General features: G+C 57.8%; 1 long non-coding RNA gene across 12 annotated transcripts in view; it reads left to right on the forward strand.

Annotated features, from left to right (window-relative positions):
* Positions 1-686: 686 nt before the first annotated feature.
* The window catches only part of LOC142825627 (uncharacterized), a 36,494-nt gene continuing 21,675 nt past the window's right edge, over positions 687-15,505 (forward strand). For 8 of the 12 annotated variants that reach the window (XR_016347834.1, XR_016347826.1, XR_016347828.1 and 5 more), the window contains exons 1-3: positions 4,476-4,762; positions 5,042-5,191; positions 6,123-6,327. This is a non-coding gene — a long non-coding RNA (uncharacterized LOC142825627). The other 4 variants (XR_016347831.1, XR_016347830.1, XR_016347824.1 and 1 more) reach the window with 3 other exon arrangements.

Consider the following 15,505-nt stretch of genomic DNA (forward strand, 5'->3'; position numbering starts at 1 on the left):
GCACGGGGCGGGTAGGAGTTTGGGGGGATCAGACTGCACGGGGGGAGAGGACTTTGGGGGGGATTAGACTGCACGGGGGAAGGATCAGACTGCACGGGGGGAGAGGAGTTTGGGGGGGATCAGACTGCACGGGAGGGAGAGGAGTTTGGGGGGGGATCAGACTGCACGGGGGGGAGGAGTTTGGGGGGATCAGACTGCACGGGGGGAGGAGTTTGGGGGGGATCAGTCTGCACGGGGCGGGGAGGGAGTTTGGGTGGGATCAGACTGCACGGGGCGGGGAGGAGTTTGGGGGGGATCAGACTGCACAGGGCGGGGAGGAAGTTTGGGGGGGATCAGACTGCACGGGGCGGGGAGGAGTTTGGGGGGATCAGACTGCATGGGGCGGGGAGGAAGTTTGGGGGGGATCAGACTGCACGGGGGGGAGGAGTTTGGGGGGGATCAGACTGCACGGGGCGGGGAGGAGTTTGGGGGGGGATCAGACTGCACGGGGCGGGGAGGAAGTTTGGGGGGGATCAGACTGCACGGGGGGGAGGAGTTTGGGGGGGATCAGACTGCAGGGGGCGGGGAGGAGTTTGGGGGGATCAGACTGCACGGGGGGGGAGGAGTTTGGGGGTGATCAGACTGCACGGGGGGGGGAGTTTTGGGGGGGAGGGGTTGCCGCGGAGTCTCCTCTCCTGAGTGGGGGCGGGGCATCAGCCGCAGACTCTCCCGGCTCTGAGGCAGGAGCCCCGCCCAGCAATGGGGAGGGGCGGGATGAGGGGGAGTAGGGAAAGTAGCCGCAGTCGCTTGTGGGAAACTGAGTGCCCCTGTCCGCAGCTCCCATCGGCCATTGCAGGGCCAGGGCAGGCCCGGCGCTGTTTGGTTGGGCGGGTGCAGCGGAAGTGACATCACAACGGGGCATTGACCAGGGAGCGACGCGATTGGTCCCTCGCTCGTGTCACTCCAAGTGTCAGCGACGCATCCTGGGACTTGTAGTTCTCATAGTGCGGCCTCCCGGGGCACGTCGCAGCGCGCCCCGCCCCTATCATAGCCCCGCCCCCGGCATAGCCCCGCCCATCGTGTTCCAGCTTCTCTCCGCCCCCACCTGCATCTCAGGACGTCCCCGCAGCGCTACTCAGGCCCTGCTCACGTCTGCCCGCGCCCTCTGCACGGCCCCCCCCCCGACCTGCACCCCCTTCCCCACCCCCAGTCCATTCTGCACCCCCTGCCCAATCTGCACCCCCTTCCCCACCCCCAGTCCATTCTGCACCCCCTGCCCACCCTGCACCCCTTTCCCCACCCCCAGTCCATTCTGCACCCCCCGCCCACCCTGCACCCCTTTCCCCACCCCCAGTCCATTCTGCACCCCCTGCCCACCCTGCACCCCTTTCCCCACCCCCAGTCCATTCAACACCCCCTCCTCAACCTGCCCCCTCTTCCCTGACCACCAAGTGTATTCAACCCCTCCCCTCCCACGCAAGCTGCCTCTCGTGTGTTTCTCTCTTGTTGCTCTCTCGTATTGGCCAGTACGTTCTGTCTGTTTCTGTCTGTGTCTTTGTCCTTGCTCTGCTTCTGCCATGTCCTTGTACAGGACACGTACAGGCATTCCAGGTGAGCATCTCCACGGGTTAAGGGCCCAGGAGCTAAGGGGAATTGTGCAGGTACGCCAGTCGCGCAAGGGAGAGCACGGGAGACCAGTGGTGCGTCATGGCGGACTGACTCAGTATTGTTGTAATGGACCCGATACAGAGGGGGGGGGCGGGGGGAGGGTCTAAAGCAGTGGTCTCCAACCTTTTTACAGCCAAGATCACTTTAAATGACAGACCAAGCCAAGATTTACTGCCCTGCCCCTTCCTTGAAGCCCCGCTCTCTCTATTCTCCTCCTCTCCATCACTTGCTGTCCCCAATCCTTATACTGCTACTTTTCTTTAAAAAAACCAATTCTTCTGTAGAATGAGGTTTTTCCAACATTTGGCCTGTCTAGACTGGACCAAATGTCAGAAAAAAAACCTTCTTCTGGAAGCCACCTTATTCCTTGGGGAAAGAGGAATATAGGGGTGACCGAAAAAGCCAGATTGTTCTTCCACTAAAAAAGCGGAAGAACAAACGCAACCCTGGATGCAGAAGAGTTTTTCTGAGATCTCCAGAATCCTGAAAAACTCCTGCAGTCTAGCCGGACCCCCGCTGGGTTGAGACAGGATGTGTAGTCTCTGCGGTGGGAATGAGGGATTTGGGTGTGGGAAGGGGTGAGAGGTGCAAGCTCTGGGAGGAAATCTGGATGGAGGAGGAGGTGGAGAAGGGGACACTGGCTCGGGGAGGGGGCTCCAGGCTGGGCGGTGTTGGGATACTAAGCAAGTCACAGGCTTGTGGATGTGAGAATGCAGGAATTTGGGTTGGGGTATGTGAAGGGCTCAGGGCAGGGGGTTCCAGTGTTTGATAGGCTCAGATCTAGGGTCTGGGGAAGGGGGAGTGCAGGAGTGGTTGTGGCCAGATGGGGGCTTGGCCCCAATTGGGGGTTTGTTGGCCAAGCTCCATTTTTAAATAAAATACTATGTTAAGCACAAAAAGTTTCTGCATTGTCTTTATTTATGAGAATGGCAGGGAACCTGCCTTGAGTCAGGGGTCACTGACGCATAGAAAAGTCCTTTGGGAGCAGGGGACACAATACTGGGGAGGGGTGCTAGTGGGTTCTGGGACAGGGAACAGGGTGCCAGTGGGGGCAGGGGAGAGGGGGCAGGGTGCCAGGACAGGTTTCTGCAGCAGGGGACAGGGTCCTGGGGGGGGGGACAGGTTTCTGCAGTAGGAGACAGGGTGCCAGAGGGAACCGGTTCCTGCAGGGGGGGCAGGGTGCCGTGGGACAAGTTTCTGCAGAGCGGGGAAGGGTTAGACAGCGGGGTGGGGGGGGGCAAGGGAGAGGGAACGGGGCCAGGAGGGCGGGGGACAGGTTTGGGGCAGAGAAGAGGAAACAAGGTTGGGGGCAGGGAGTTCCCTACACCAGCCACGGAGGGAAGCCTCCGACCCGCGCTCCCTCCGGACTGACCGCAGGGCAGCCAGGCTGGAGTGAAGAGAAGCGGCTGCCCGGAGAGCTGGTCGTGGCGCTCAGCCAGGGTGCATCAAGCTCCACGTGGGCAGGGGCAGAGGAGAAGCCGCCGATCAGCTGGAGCGCGGGGCAGCGTCTTTCTGCTGAAAGCCACAGTCAGCTGGCTGGGGTGTTTCAGCCCTCTAGACCTCCCAGCTCCCACCATTCCTTGCAGCTATACACCTGTGTTGTTGCTCGGTGAGTAGCTGCTCCTCAAATGAGGAAATCTAATGTAAATGTACTGCGCACGCACGCAGTTCAGAGAGGGCTGAAGAGCTACTCTTAGATCACGATCTACCGGTAGATGTTGAGGCTCTATTGGTTGGTGACCATGGGGCTAAAGGCAAGAATTCCCGCAGCCACAGACCTTAGTGAGTGAGAGCTCACGCTGCGCTTTTTCTGCCGCCCTTGCAGAGGAATCAGTGCGGGGCCGTGGGCGGAGAAGAAACCGCCCGAGATGGACTTGAGCTGCCTGGACGTGATTCTCGGAACACGTGAAGGGTCCTCAGCGTTCGGCCTTCCCATGGCTCTGTGTGCGTAAGAGATGCGTGCTTTGAAATCTTCAAGCGTCCTGGCAGTATGTTTCTTCTGAGGCAGAGAGCTTCCTGCTGGGGCACAGAGCCTGGTGGCTTGGGGACTGGTGAAGGGGCAGTAGGCGGTTCAACAGAGCGTGGATAGAGATTCAAGGCCTCCTTTCTCTCCCCGTTCCTGGAGTGGCAGCGGCGGGGGGTGGCCGATGGTGGGAGGCTGCGGTGCGATGGTGGGAGGAGAAGCGATGCCGCGTCCTTGCGGACTGAAACGCTAAGTTGTTTGTATGTTTTTTCCCCTCTGCTGTGTTTGTTAGCGAGCGATAAGAAGTCAACCCTCCCGGTGTCCTCCCGTCTGGGGATGGAACGGAAACGAGAACAGCGAGCTCGGGAGCTTGGTCGAAGCGAAGCGAGAACCTTCCAGCTGGGAGCGGAGCAGCCATCGCTGACCGGGAGATAAGTATCGGGTCTGGAAATCTCTCGGCTTACGGCCCACTCGGGTCTAGGAAGGGAAGTCACGTTTGCTTAGACAGCGAGTCCGAGCGGAGGTTCCCGAGGTGCTTCCTTGGTAGCTCCCGTTTGTCAGGGCTTCCATTTGTCAGTGGTGCTGGTTTCTCTGGAACACGGTGTCCTTCTCAGCAGACGCTTGGCTCGAGGAGGAAGACGCAAGGTGGTAAGGTTTCTGGCTGCCTCTTATGTGTTTCTCTCTTGTTGCTCTCTAGTATTGGCCAATACGTTCTGTCTGTCTGTTTCTGTCTGTGTCTTTGTCCTTGCTCTGCTTCTGCCGTGTCCTTGTACAGCACACTTGCAGGCATTCCAGGTGAGCATCTCCACGGGTTAAGGGCTCAGGAGCCAACGGGAATTCTGCAGGTACGCCAGTCGCGCAAGGGAGAGCGGTGGTGCGTCATGGCTGACTGACTCAGTGTTCTTGTAGAGGACCCGATACATAGGCGAGGGGGGGGGGGGAGGGCTAAAGGATAGAATTCCCACAGCCACAGACCTTAGTGAGTGAGAGCTCACGCTGGGCTTTTTCGGCCACCCTTGCAGAGGAATCAGTGCGGGGCCGTGGGCTGAGAAGATACCGTCCGAGATGGACTTGAGCTGCCTGGACGTGATTCTCGGAACACGTGAAGGGTCCTCAGCGTTCGGCCTTCCCATGGCTCTGTGTGAGTAAGAGGTGCGTGCTTTGAAATCTTCAAGCGTCCTGGCAGTATGTTTCTTCTGAGGCAGAGAGCTTCCTGCTGGGGCACGGAGCCTGGTGGCTTGGGGACTGGTGAAGGGGCAGTAGGCGGTTCAACAGAGCGTGGATAGAGATTCAAGGCCTCCGTTCTCTCCGCGTTCCTGGAGTGGCAGCAGGAGGGGGTGGCCGATGGTGGGAGGAGAAGCGATGCCGCGTCCTTGCGGACTAAAAAGCTAAGTTGTTTGTTTGTTTTTTCCCCTCTGCTGTGTTCGGTAGCGAGCGATAAGAAGTCAACCCTCCCGGTGTCCTCCCGTCTGGGGATGGAACGGAAACGAGAAGAGCGAGCTCGGGAGCTTGGTCGAAGCGAGGCGAGAACCGTCCGGCTGGGAGCGGAACAGCCATCGCTTACCGGGAGATAAGTGTCGGGTCTGGAAATCTCTCGGCTTACGGCCCACTCGGGTCTAGGAAGGGAAGTCACGTTTGCTGAGACAGCGAGTCCGAGCGGAGGTTCCACTCCCGCAGTACATTTCAACATCCCCCTCACACAAGCTGCTCCCCCACCAGTGCTCTTCCCTAGCCCATACCCCCTAGTCCTGGTGTCCCTCAGTTTCCCTTCTTCTCTCCACAGACTCAGAGCAACCTGCAACCCCAGAGCATCCCTCCCTTCACGGGGCCCATCAGCCCCTCTTTTTCCTCCCTAGAACACTCCCCCATCCCGCAGTCTATCCCTATCCCTACCTTTCCCCCATCTATAGGACCCTTAAACCCCGTTTCTTTCCTTCCCAACCCACAGTCCCTCCCCCCACACTCCCATCCCGCCTGCCATGTGACCCCCATCACTACCTTCCCCCCAGGCCTCCTTCCACACGTAAGGACTCCCTCAACCACTCTCCTCTTCCTCCTCAACAAGCCCCCATCCCAAGCCATCCCACACTCCAGACCCTTCCAATCCATGCTCCCATCCATTGGGTCCCACCCCCCTTCTCTTCCTTTCTACACCCACATCCCATTGAAACCTGCACTCCTAACGCTGCCCTTCCTCCATGCATGCCTACACCCATACACGGTATGCGTGCTTTATTTTGTTTTGATAAACGACAGCAATCTCTCAACTGTAAAAGCTAGATTTTAATCAAACAAATGTAGTTTGTGTAATTTCTAACAGCAGGAGGGGAGCGGGAGAAGTTGTGCGTATGTTACTCCTCATTGAGGGGATGGGCAAACGTATGAGCTTGCATTGTAGTGATTTCTCTCCCGCGTCAGATAATATTATTTTGGGTGTACTTTCCGGAGGGGAACTGCAATTGAGTGCTGGACGATTTTCTAGCTAAGCCTTACCGTATAGAGCTGTTTCCAGACTCTGTGTTTCTACACTTGGTGCTTCCCAACCTGCGTGGGCTCCCAGAGGCCAGAGAGCCTAAGTCAGCAAAACAGGGAGAGGCAGCCAAGGCTAGTGGAGCAAGTAGTCTCAGTGAAATCCCCGCACATCCGGTGGCATCCCAGAAGGAGGACCAAACCCATCAGAAGCTGGGCCTTTGAAAAAAGGTCTCTCCGTGTACTGGGTAAGCTTGGAGGCCTCTCAAGGCGTACCTGCTCCCGGCAATGCACTTACTGCGTTACAGAAATGTTAACAGTGACACTCGGTGAATGGGATGTTAGCGTATAGTCGTGTATACGATTAACTGATAAGCCTGGGCTTATCGGTTAATCCTGACAACTACACACGCTTCCCTCCCCCTTGCTGTCTCTAATACAGAGTCAGCAAGGGCTGGGGGGAGGTGAGAGCCTGTGCGCGTGGGGAGCTGGCTTTTAAGTCATCGCCCCAGAAGCACCAGATCCCGCGGAGCTACGTGCTCCGTATCCATCGGTGCACTTCTGATACTGATAAGAACATAAGAATGGCTATACTGGGTCGGACCAAAGGGCCATCTAGCCCAGTAGCCTGTCTGCCAACAGTGGCCAGTGCCAGGTGCCCCAGAGGGGGTGGACCGAAGACAATGATCAAGCAATTTGTCTCCTGCCATCCATCTCCAGCCTTTGACAAACAGAGGCCAGGGGCACCATTTCTTCCTTCCCCCAGGCTAATAGCCTTTTATGGACCTAACCTCCATGAATTTATCTAGTTTTTTTTTTTAAACTCTGTTATAGTCCTAGCCTTCACAGCATCCTCTGGCAAGGAGTTCCACAGGTTGACTGTGCGCTGTGTGAAGACCTTTCTTGTATTAGGTTTAAGCCTGCTACCCATTAATTTCATTTGGTGTCCTCTAGTTCTTATATTATGGGAACAAGTAAAGAACTTTTCTATATTCACCCTCTCCACACCACTCATGATTTTATAGACCTCTGTCATATCCCCCTCAGTCTCCTCTTTTCTAAGCTGAAAAGTCCCAGTCTCTTTAGCCTCTCTTCATATGGGACCTGCTCCAAACCCCTAATCATTGTAGTTGCCCTTTTCTGAACCCTTTCCAAGGCCCAAATATCTTTTTTGAGGTGAGGAGACCACATCTGTACACAGTACTGAAGATATGGCGTACCATAGTTTTATACTTCCCCTCCTTCCCCTGGCTTCCCCCTTCCAGCTCCCTCCTCCCAGGTTTCCACCTCCCCTCTCTCTTCCCCTCTCCCACCACCTTTTACCAGTCTCCCCAGAGGTTAATCCCCACCCCTCAGTTTTCAAAAATAGAAACTCTCTTTATTTAACAACAGACGTGTCATTTATTTTTTACATCAGGAAGGGGGCTAGGGAAGGGTAAGTGGAAGGAGGTTAGGGAGGACTGGGGTGGCTCTGCGGGCTCCTCGGGGTGGAAGCTCTCCTGCAGGGCCTCCTGGATCCTGACAGCCTCCCAATTGATCCCCTTGGATGGCAGCCTGCGGCAAGTGCAGCCGGGCTGATGGCCAAGTGCTTTGATGTGCCGAGTGTGGGCACTCCAAGACAGGACTGCTTTGCTGTCCCTTATCGAGGTAGACAAGCAAGTGGGGAACCCTGAGAACTGTCTGTCCGGGGTGGGGGTCGGGTTCCTTTAAGCACAACCCTCGGCTAGACGGAGGCAGCAGCTCCACACTCTAAGTCCTAACCTGATGCCCTGCAGGCACTGGTTCTGGCCAGCCTTAACTTCGGTTCAGGGTCCACTCAATGTGGATACGCTATTTCCAATTAGCAAAATGCTAATTCGAATTAGTTTTTAGGTCTAGATGCACTAATTCGAATTAGCTTAGTTCGAATTAGTGCTGCAGTGTAGACATACCCTAAGGGTGTGTCTACACTGTACCATTTTTCTGGAATAGGGGACATTATTCTGGCAGAACAACAGTAGCATCCACACAGCAATTGCATTATTTCAAAAGAAAATGGAAACAATTGAAACAATGGAGGGCTTATTCCTCATGGAATGAGGTTTATCAGTGTCGGAAAAACTTGTTTGATCAAGAGCGTGTTGGGCTGGGGGCCGTTAGGGAGGAAGAGGAGGGTGGGTGAGGGGGTCCTTATGTGTTGAAAGATGACTGGGGAGAAGGTAGGGTGAGGGTTGAGGTGAGCTGGGAAGGTGGCTGTGACGGACCGGGCCAGGTCTTGGCACAGCTGAGGGCGTCCGCTCAGGGCGAATTGCTCAAAACTCGGGGCTCCTTACAGCCCCAGACTGGAAGCCTTTCCCAAATAGGCCATAAACCGGTCACACTGAGTGCTTTAGCTGCCAATGTGGCCAGCCAGAAGCCTCAGGAGCAAAACCCCTCAGACACCCCAGCTCTCCCTGTGCCACAATTAGCCCCGGGCCTGCACACAGGTGAGGGGGTTGTAGAACCCAATCTCACCTTCCCCGAACGGGTCTTTCCGGTTCCAAAGAACCAGCCACAAATCCCCGGTCAGTTTACACTTTGGATCTTACCCACAAGATCACGCAGGGCCAATCCTTTAGAATCTAAGGGTTTATTAATAGAAGAAAGAAAAGCATGGATTGACATTTTGGGATTCTTGGATCTATGGAAATAGCCAAGCATTACATTGTAGCTGTAATGTTTGGCTATGTTCACACTGGGGAATTATTTCAAATAAGGTGTTTTGGGGGTTAAAGTATTTGAAAATATTTTTCAAAATAGTGTGTTCCCACAACAGGGAAGCATCAAAATTTGTGAGAGGTAGGCTCCCTTAGTAAGGACATGCTACTTTGAGTCAAAGTATGTCTACACTACACACTTGTTTTAGCATTTCCCCATTACAATTTCAGAATAGCATATTCTATTTCAGAATACAAGGCTTCTCAGATATTTTGGCTGGTTTTAATTACTCTGAGGCAGGCTTCCCTAAAGTGGCTGTGCTACCTTGATTTAGAGCCCCAGGAAACACTAGAGCGTAATTACTTTAATGGCCCTAGGAAGGAGCTATTTGTAAATAGCGACAGTGGAGCACCCACAATATTGCTATATAAAAAGAGCAATTTCTATAATGGCATTATTCTGGAACAATAAACTCTCATGTCACAAAAAATAAGAAGCCTGTTATTCTGAAATACATCACTTAAGAAAAATGATAACGTGAGCATCCACAAGGCAAGCCCGTTATTTTGAACGTCTTATAGAGGTGCTGTGAGTTACTCCCCAGTGCTTCCCGGGACTCCATTGGGAGTGACTGCGGGGAGTACGTACTTTGTAAGGCTTGTGCTGTAGAACATTTACATTGAAATACCATTTCCTGTGTGACATGGATTCAGTGTCTATGCTCAGAGGCTCTTAGTTCGGAATGGGGCATTTCTACCCTAAGAACAATCTTTTTTTATTTGGAAATAACGGCCCTTAGCAGAGCAACAGTGCCACTCGGTGGTCACCGGCGGTAATGCACGTGTAATTCCGTAGCGCCTCCACAGTGCCGCTCGGTGGTCATTGCCGGTAATGCACGTGTAATTCCGAAGCGCCTCCACAGTGCCGCTCAGTGGTCATTGCCGGTAATGCACGTGTAATTCCGTAGCGCCTCCACAGTGCCGCTCGGTGGTCATTGCCGGTAATGCACGTGTAATTCCGTAGCGCCTCCACAGTGCCGCTCGGTGGTCATTGCCGGTAATGCACGTGTAATTCCGAAGCGCCTCCACAGTGCCGCTCGGTGGTCATTGCCGGTAATGCACGTGTAATTCCGTAGCGCCTCCACAGTGCCTCTCGGTGGTCATTGCCGGTAATGCACGTGTAATTCCGTAGCGCCTCCACAGTGCCTCTCGGTGGTCATTCCGGGTAATGCACGTGTAATTCCGAAGCGCCTCCACAGTGCCACTCGGTGGTCATTGCGGGTAATGCACGTGTAATTCCGAAGCGCCTCCACAGTGCCGCTCGGTGGTCATTGCGGGTAATGCACGTGTAATTCCGAAGCGCCTCCACAGTGCCACTCGGTGGTCATTCCGGGTAATGCACGTGTAATTCCGAAGCGCCTCCACAGTGCCTCTCGGTGGTCATTGCCGGTAATGCACGTGTAATTCCGTAGCGCCTCCACAGTGCCTCTCGGTGGTCATTCCGGGTAATGCACGTGTAATTCCGAAGCGCCTCCACAGTGCCTCTCGGTGGTCATTGCCGGTAATGCACGTGTAATTCCGTAGCGCCTCCACAGTGCCGCTCGGTGGTCATTCCGGGTAATGCACGTGTAATTCCGAAGCGCCTCCACAGTGCCTCTCGGTGGTCATTGCCGGTAATGCACGTGTAATTCCGTAGCGCCTCCACAGTGCCTCTCGGTGGTCATTCCGGGTAATGCACGTGTAATTCCGAAGCGCCTCCACAGTGCCACTCGGTGGTCATTCCGGGTAATGCACGTGTAATTCCGAAGCGCCTCCACAGTGCCACTCGGTGGTCATTGCAGGTAATGCACGTATAAATCCGAAGCGCCTCCACGGTGCCGCTCGGTGGTCATTGCCGGTAATGCACGTGTAATTCCGTAGCGCCTCCACAGTGCCGCTCGGTGGTCATTGCGGGTAATGCACGTGTAATTCCGTAGCGCCCCCACAGTGCCGCTCGGTGGTCATTGCGGGTAATGCACGTGTAATTCCATCGCCCCCAGCTGCTGTCCCTGCTCCGCACCCCACGTGGCCCCAGTCTTACCCTTTGACAGCAGGCAAAGTAAGAAGCTCGTTATTTCCAGGCTCTGCGCAGCCCTCTCCCCTGCTGCCCATGGCCCCCTCATCCCGCACTGCAGGCTCCGCGCAGCCCTCTCCCCTCCTGCCCGCGGCCCCCTCATCCCGCACTGCAGGCTCCGCACAGCCCTCTCCCCTCCTGCCCATGGCCCCCTCATCCCGCACTGCAGGCTCCGCACAGCCCTCTCCCCTCCTGCCCCTGGCCCCCTCATCCCGCACTGCAGGCTCCGCACAGCCCTCTCCCCTCCTGCCCATGGCCCCCTCATCCCGCACTGCAGGCTCCGCACAGTCCTCTCCCCTCCTGCCCATGGCCCCCTCATCCCGCACTCGAGGCTCCGCACAGCCCTCTCCCCTCCTGCCCCTGGCCCCCTCATCCCGCACTGCAGGCTCCGCACAGCCCTCTCCCCTCCTGCCCATGGCCCCCTCATCCCGCACTGCAGGCTCCGCACAGTCCTCTCCCCTCCTGCCCATGGCCCCCTCATCCCGCACTGCAGGCTCCGCGCAGCCCTCTCCCCTCCTGCCCATGGCCCCCTCATCCCGCACTCCAGGTTCCGCGCAGCCCTCTCCCCTCCTGCCCCTGGCCCCCTCATCCCGCAATCCAGGCTCTGCGGGGGAGGAGTTTGGGGGGGATCAGACTGCACGGCGCAGGGCGGAGTTGGGGGGGATCAGACTGCACGGGGCGGGGAGGAGTTGGGGGGGATCAGACTGCACGGGGCGGGGAGGAGTTGGGGGGGATCAGACTGCACGGGGCGGGGAGGAGTTTGGGGGGGATCAGACTGCACGGGGGGAGGATTAGACTGCACGGGGCGGGGAGGAGTTTGGGGGGGATCAGACTGCACGGGGCGGGGAGGATCAGACTGCACGGGGCGGCGAGGAGTTTGGGGAGCGGTTCAGACTGCTCGGGGCGGGGAGGAGTTTGAGGGGGATCAGACTGCACGGGGCGGAGAGGAGTTTGGGGAGGGGATCAGACTACACGGGGCGGAGAGGAGTTTGGGGGGATCGGACTGCACAGGGCGGGGAGGAGTTTGGGGGGATCAGACTGCACGGGGCGGAGAGGAGTTTGGGGGGATCAGACTGCACGGGGCGGAGAGGAGTTTGGGGAGGGGATCAGACTGCACGGGGCGAAGAGGAGTTTGGGGAGGGGATCAGACTGCACGGGGCGAAGAGGAGTTTGGGGGGATCGGACAGCACGGGGCGGGGAGGAGTTTGGGGGGGATCAGACTGCACGGGGGGAGAGGAGTTTGGGGGGAATCAGACTGCACGGGGGGGGGGAGGTTCAGACTGCACGGGGGGAGAGGAGTTTGGGGGGGATCAGACTGCACGGGGCGGGAAGGAGTTTGGGGGGGTTCAGACTGCACGGGGCGGACAGGAGTTGGGGGGCATCAGACTGCACGGGGGGGAGAGGAGTTTGTGGGGGATTAGACTGCACGGAGCGGGGAAGAGTTTGGGGAGGGGTTCAGACTGCACGGGGCGGGTAGGAGTTTGGGGGGGATCAGACTGCACGGGGGGAGAGGAATTTGGGGGGGATTAGACTGCACGGGGGGAGAGGAGTTTGGGGGGGATCAGACTGCACGGGGGGGAGGAGTTTGGGGGGATCAGACTGCACGGGGGGGGAGGAGTTTGGGGGGGATCAGTCTGCACGGGGCGGGGAGGAAGTTTGGGGGGGATCAGACTGCACGGGGCGGGGAGGAAGTTTGGGGGGGATCAGACTGCACGGGGCGGGGAGGAGTTTGGGGGGGATCAGACTGCACGGGGCGGGGAGGAAGTTTGGGGGGGATCAGACTGCACGGGGGGGAGGAGTTTGGGGGGGATCAGACTGCAGGGGGCGGGGAGGAGTTTGGGGGTATCAGACTGCACGGGGGGGAGGAGTTTGGGGGTGATCAGACTGCACGGGGGGGAGGAGTTTGGGGGGGATCAGACTGCAGGGGGCGGGGAGGAGTTTGGGGGGATCAGACTGCACGGGGGGGGAGGAGTTTGGGGGTGATCAGACTGCACGGGGGGGGAGTTTCGGGGGGGAGGGGTTGCCGCGGAGTCTCCTCTCCTGAGTGGGGGCGGGGCATCAGCCGCGGACGCTCCCGGCTCTGAGGCAGGAGCCCCGCCCAGCAATGGGGAGGGGCGGGATGAGGGGGAGTAGGGAAAGTAGCCGCAGTCGCTTGTGGGAAACTGAGTGCCCCTGTCCGCAGCTCCCATCGGCCATTGCAGGGCCAGGGCAGGCCCGGCGCTGTTTGGTTGGGCGGGTGCAGCGGAAGTGACATCACAACGGGGCATTGACCAGGGAGCGACGCGATTGGTCCCTCGCTCGTGTCACTCCAAGTGTCAGCGACGCATCCTGGGACTTGTAGTTCTCATAGTGCGGCCTCCCGGGGCACGTCGCAGCGCGCCCCGCCCCTATCATAGCCCCGCCCCCGGCATAGCCCCGCCCATCGTGTTCCAGCTTCTCTCCGCCCCCACCTGCATCTCAGGACGTCCCCGCAGCGCTACTCAGGCCCTGCTCACGTCTGCCCGCGCCCTCTGCACGGCCCCCCCCCCGACCTGCACCCCCTTCCCCACCCCCAGTCCATTCTGCACCCCCTGCCCAATCTGCACCCCCTTCCCCACCCCCAGTCCATTCTGCACCCCCTGCCCACCCTGCACCCCTTTCCCCACCCCCAGTCCATTCTGCACCCCCCGCCCACCCTGCACCCCTTTCCCCACCCCCAGTCCATTCTGCACCCCCTGCCCACCCTGCACCCCTTTCCCCACCCCCAGTCCATTCTGCACCCCCCGCCCACCCTGCACCCCTTTCCCCACCCCCAGTCCATTCAACACCCCCTCCTCAACCTGCCCCCTCTTCCCTGACCACCAAGTGTATTCAACCCCTCCCCTCCCACGCAAGCTGCCTCTCGTGTGTTTCTCTCTTGTTGCTCTCTCGTATTGGCCAGTACGTTCTGTCTGTTTCTGTCTGTGTCTTTGTCCTTGCTCTGCTTCTGCCATGTCCTTGTACAGGACACGTACAGGCATTCCAGGTGAGCATCTCCACGGGTTAAGGGCCCAGGAGCTAAGGGGAATTGTGCAGGTACGCCAGTCGCGCAAGGGAGAGCACGGGAGACCAGTGGTGCGTCATGGCGGACTGACTCAGTATTGTTGTAATGGACCCGATACAGGGGGGGGGGCGGGGGGGGGGAGGGTCTAAAGCAGTGGTCTCCAACCTTTTTACAGCCAAGATCACTTTAAATGACAGACCAAGCCAAGATTTACTGCCCTGCCCCTTCCTTGAAGCCCTGCTCTCTCTATTCTCCTCCTCTCCATCACTTGCTGTCCCCAATCCTTATACTGCTACTTTTCTTTAAAAAAACCAATTCTTCTGTAGAATGAGGTTTTTCCAACATTTTGCCTGTCTAGACTGGACCAAATGTCAGAAAAAAACCCTTCTTCTGGAAGCCACCTTATTCCTTGGGGAAAGAGGAATATAGGGGTGACCGAAAAAGCCAGATTGTTCTTCCACTAAAAAAGCGGAAGAACAAACGCAACCCTGGATGCAGAAGAGTTTTTCTGAGATCTCCAGAATCCTGAAAAACTCCTGCAGTCTAGCCGGACCCCCGCTGGGTTGAGACAGGATGTGTAGTCTCTGCGGTGGGAATGAGGGATTTGGGTGTGGGAAGGGGTGAGAGGTGCAAGCTCTGGGAGGAAATCTGGATGGAGGAGGAGGTGGAGAAGGGGACACTGGCTCGGGGAGGGGGCTCCAGGCTGGGCGGTGTTGGGATACTAAGCAAGTCACAGGCTTGTGGATGTGAGGGTGCAGGAATTTGGGTTGGGGTATGTGAAGGGCTCAGGGCAGGGGGTTCCAGTGTTTGATAGGCTCAGATCTAGGGTCTGGGGAAGGGGGAGTGCAGGAGTGGTTGTGGCCAGATGGGGGCTTGGCCCCAATTGGGGGTTTGTTGGCCAAGCTCCATTTTTAAATAAAATACTATGTTAAGCACAAAAAGTTTCTGCATTGTCTTTATTTATGAGAATGGCAGGGAACCTGCCTTGAGTCAGGGGTCACTGACGCATAGAAAAGTCCTTTGGGAGCAGGGGACACAATACTGGGGAGGGGTGCTAGTGGGTTCTGGGACAGGGAACAGGGTGCCAGTGGGGGCAGGGGAGAGGGGGCAGGGTGCCAGGACAGGTTTCTGCAGCAGAGGACAGGGTGCTGGGGGGGACAGGTTTCTGCAGCAGGGGACAGGGTGCCAGAGGGAACCGGTTCCTGCAGGGGGGGCAGGGTGCCGTGGGACAAGTTTCTGCAGAGCGGGGAAGGGTTAGACAGCGGGGTGGGGGGGGGCAAGGGAGAGGGAACGGGGCCAGGAGGGCGGGGGACAGGTTTGGGGCAGAGAAGAGGAAACAAGGTTGGGGGCAGGGAGTTCCCTACACCAGCCACGGAGGGAAGCCTCCGACCCGCGCTCCCTCCGGACTGACCGCAGGGCAGCCAGGCTGGAGTGAAGAGAAGCGGCTGCCCGGAGAGCTGGTCGTGGCGCTCAGCCAGGGTGCATCAAGCTCCACGTGGGCAGGGGCAGAGGAGAAGCCGCCGATCAGCTGGAGCGCGGGGCAGCGTCTTTCTGCTGAAAGCCACAGTCAGCTGGCTGGGGTGTTTCAGCCCTCTAGACCTCCCAGCTCCCACCAT

Source organism: Pelodiscus sinensis, chromosome 25 (assembly GCF_052426305.1).
Source record: "Pelodiscus sinensis isolate ZL-2025 chromosome 25, ASM5242630v1, whole genome shotgun sequence".
NCBI lineage: Eukaryota > Metazoa > Chordata > Testudines > Trionychidae > Pelodiscus > Pelodiscus sinensis.